Source organism: Gossypium hirsutum, chromosome A10 (assembly GCF_007990345.1).
Source record: "Gossypium hirsutum isolate 1008001.06 chromosome A10, Gossypium_hirsutum_v2.1, whole genome shotgun sequence".
NCBI lineage: Eukaryota > Viridiplantae > Streptophyta > Magnoliopsida > Malvales > Malvaceae > Gossypium > Gossypium hirsutum.
The window spans coordinates 58,001,703-58,006,060 of NC_053433.1; the positions used below are offsets into that span (position 1 = coordinate 58,001,703).

At 32.6% G+C, this 4,358-nt stretch overlaps 1 non-coding gene across 1 annotated transcript; it reads right to left on the reverse strand.

Annotated features, from left to right (window-relative positions):
• Nucleotides 1–3,788: 3,788 nt before the first annotated feature.
• LOC121208952 (small nucleolar RNA R71) lies at nt 3,789–3,895 on the reverse strand. The gene has a single exon (XR_005904073.1). It is a non-coding gene; the product is annotated as a small nucleolar RNA R71 (small nucleolar RNA).
• Between the last annotated feature and the right edge of the window lie 463 nt (nt 3,896–4,358).

Consider the following 4,358-nt stretch of genomic DNA (forward strand, 5'->3'; position numbering starts at 1 on the left):
AAAGAAACAAATTAGTACTTGAGCCAATCTTGACCCTCTTATTAAACATAAAATTTAAATGTAAAAAGTAAAAATAAAAATTAACATTCCTTTTAGGCTAATTAGAAAATTTAATCGAAAGATTACATTAAATTAAGTTCCTAATAATGGTTGGAGGGGTTACAAGTTGTCCCACTTAAGTTCTAATCTCCTTAGACAAAATTAATTTAATGTACTAATTCAAGAATTTTTTTTCTAATTATGCCTTTTATTCAAATGAAAGAAAAAACTGAAAATAAAATAACGACAGAGAAACTGAAGAGGACTCCCTCAATGTCATTGGTGATCGTCATTGACTGAGGCAATGTCAAAGGGAAATTTTTCATACCAATCATACCCATCTAGAAAGAAGAATAATTTCACCTAACAATTCCATTCAGCATTTGATCAAGGAAAAGAAATAGGCAATGATCTTTCTTGGTATCCCAGTTTAGCTTCCCACTAATTATCTAAATCATTTTGGTTCTTGTCAGAATCAACTCATTGTCGTCATTCATAATCATAATAATTTCACCCTTCTTTGGCACACACTGTCCCATGAACTATTTGGGATGGAAAAAATAATTCCTACATCTAACCATTTGATAACTTTCTTACAAACTACCTCTCTCACAATAGGATCAAGTCTCCTTTTCCTATCAATTCTAGCTTTTTCCTTCCTTTAATATAATCTTATGAATACAAAAGGAATGAGTTATTCCTCGGATATCAGCTAAAGTCCAACCGATCGCCTTTTTGAATTTCTTCAAAACTTCAATTAGCTAATCCTTTTAGTGTTCTATTAGTTCTGTTGAAATAATCACAGCCAAATTAGAACAACTACCTAGAAAAATATATTTCAAATGAGAAGTTAGTACCTTCAGTTCAAGTTTGGGTGGTTCCTTGGTTGACAACTTTGGTTGTGTTTATTCCCGAGTTTCTAACTTGGAAACAATTTTAGAAGTTTAACAACAATAACATGAATAAGCTAGAATAATTACAACACTTGACTCAATTCATTCTCACCATGTTTAACAGTGTTCTTAAAAATATTCCATAGAAACTTGATCAGTTATTAACTTGGAATTTGATATATGTTCTTTTGAAGTCTTATACATAGGAAAACATGTATATTTCTATATCCATATTTAAATAAGGATTCGTTACAATTTATGTGAAGTAATACGGACAGATTAGGATTGAAACACTTTAATCACACAAACCTAAAGTTATACATGGTAATAGAACTCTCTCAAGTTATTACGAACCTTTAATTTAATAAGACTAGGATCTAAATTAAGCATGCACCTTCCAATTATTGTGCCCATTAATTTCCATCTAGTCAGGATTGATCAACTAATTTAATGCATCTAAACATATTTTAATGCATGAAATAATTAAATGATTTTAATTGTAAGCATGAACACCTGAGGCATAGAACATCATAAACATGAATCAAATGAATTTTATCAAACTATTGCAATCATTCTAGTTAAAACAAAATTAAGTCATCATTTTTTATGGAAAAACAATTAAAAATTTGCAAACATATTTGAATAACAAAGAACAAAAGTAAAGAATAAGGAAGAAGGAACTCTTATTGATTTCGATGATTCTTCAAAGACCGATCGTGGTGGCTTCCTTCAATTCTCATGATTGTTGCTTGATAACTATTGAAAAGAGTTATATTTCAAGCCTCTAGATTGAATTAAATATTTGTAATTAAGTACATATGTTTGCATTTTCAGAACATTTACAAAACGAAGCTTGGATTGTGTTGTACATGTCATTTTTTGTTACTTCTATTAGTGGGGAAGAAAGGTGTTGTTTTTGGTTGGCAGCAGGTGCGGGATGAAGAAGAGAAGAGACGAGAAGAAGGATAGGAAAATGAAGTGAAATATTGCCATGACAAAATGTTGGTTAGATTGCAAATAAGAATGCCATGGCAATTCCAGGAAGATGATGCAGCACTCAGTCTATGTCACTCTCAGCCAGCTATACTTGTACCAGATAAACCACCCTCAAAAAGTGGAAGAAAAAGTTGTGTGCTGAGAGGGAGGGACCTACCTTATAAAGAAGGAAAGAGAAAAGAGAAAGAGAAGGATTGGGGGAGAAAGAGAAAAATGGTTTCTATCTCTCTGCATCAGATTCTTATGAATTCTTAGAGAAAGATTGGAGAGGGTAGTAGCTTACAAAGCAGAAGAATTATAGAGGCAAGGAAGGGGAAGAGAAATTTGCCCTAGGTTTTGCATCAAATTTCATTATCAATGTGAAAGCTGGAGTAGAAAAAGCTTCCTACAGTTCTTCCTTTATTTCTTAATTTGAGCTTGTGATTCGTGAACTTAAACAATGATGTTGAATGGTTTCATTATGGATTCGGATGTTCAACCATAAGCTAATTTTCTTTGAGTTAGAATTATTTTGGGTGAATTTTTATTATCTGTATTGACCATGGTTTGATTCTGAGTTGAATACTATTTCATTCGATTTGTGATTATTTTTAATGCATGCATGCAAGCTCTAGACATAAAAGACTGTGTAGCATGTTATTAGATTTGATTTAATTCTGAAAAGATTAATTAGATTGGATTATAATTGGTTGATATAAGCAAGTATTCAAAAGAATATTTGTAGCACTCTAGACACAGAAGTTGCAATTTATACAGGAGAAGGGAAAAAAATCTAAATATCTTTCTTGAGTTCCATAGACATACAAAAACTCAGAATGATAGCTCATAGTCTGGCTTTTGAAAAAAGCAAACTGCAATCGTGATTTCTTGAATAGTAGAATGGTCAAGATTTTGCCATGGCATTATTATGCTATATAAATAAACCCAAGTAATTCTGACCTTTATCATTCAAAAATACAAACTCTTTCCCACTTGTTCTTTGAGAATTGCCACAACATTTTAATTACCCTAGCATATTTTTAGTCATAATTTATTTTCTTAATCTTTCATTGCATCTTTTTATCAATTAGTGACTTATTACTTTTGCATAGTTTAATTAGTCAATTTCATAGTAATAGCATAACAAATTATTTTAGTCAATTCCGATCTCTATGGGGACGGTACTCACTCATCACTTTATTATTTGATTCGATGTGTATACTTGAACATTTGCATTACACATTCCCACGCGACAAGTTTTTGGCATCGTTGCCGAGGATTGGCAAATTTGATGAAATATTGGGTGTGTTTTTATCTCTTTAATTTTATTAGTTTAGCTTAATTAAAGATACTTTAGCAATTGAAGCGTATTATTTTGATCCAGAAATGGAGAGAACCTTGAGAAGAAGGTAAAAGAATTGCGAGAAATGGAAAGAATTAGAAATGATCAGGTTAGAGAAGATCCATTACTCAGGAAGGAAGGGATGTTGATATTCCTCGAATAATAGATGACAGAGACAAACCCATCAGAGAACATGTAGTGTTGATCTTAGATGATTTGAATTTAGGAATTGTCAGATCGCATATTCGGGCTCAGCATTTCGAGCTAAAGTCGGTGACGTTTCAAATGCTACAATGGGGTAGTTTAGTAGATTGCCTACTGAAGATCCAAGGTTGCATGTAAGACTCTTTTTGAAAGTTTGCGATTCATTTAGGTAGCAGGGTGTTCCTAAAGATGCCCTGAAACTGAAGTTATTCCCTTATTCACTGCGATATCATGCTAGAGCATGGTTCAATGCATTACCTTCAGGTACTGTGGCATCTTGGAATGAACTTTGTTAGAGGTTTCTACTTAGATATAATCCTTCAAACATGAATGCCAAACTGAGGAACGATATTACGTCCTTTTGACAATCTGAGGATGAAACATTATATGAAACATAGGAGTGATTCAAGTAGTTAATCAGAAAATACCCAATGCATGGTTTCCAACATTGGAAACAAATGGAAATGTTTTACAATGGATTGAATATGCATACAAAGAAGGTGGTTTATGCATTTTCCAATGGGACTTTACTCGATAAATCATATAATGAAGCATATAAAATTATAGATAGAATAGCAAACAGTGATTTTTAATACCCCATTACCAGAGTAGGGTCTACTAAAAGAGTTTTTGGAGCAATGGGACTTGATGCATTCACTTCCCTAACAGCTATGATTAAAACACTGAAAAGACGAACTACAGTGAAAGAAATGAAAGAAGTTGAGTTAGCATGTGTTTACCGTGAAGATCATGTTTTTTTATGAATGCCCATCAAATCTAGCCTTAGTTTATTATATGGGAAATTTCAATCGCAACAACAGCAACCCATATTCCAACACATATAAACCAGGGTGGGAGAAACGTTCTAACTTCAGTTGGAGTAATTCAAGGGGGAAATTCTAGCA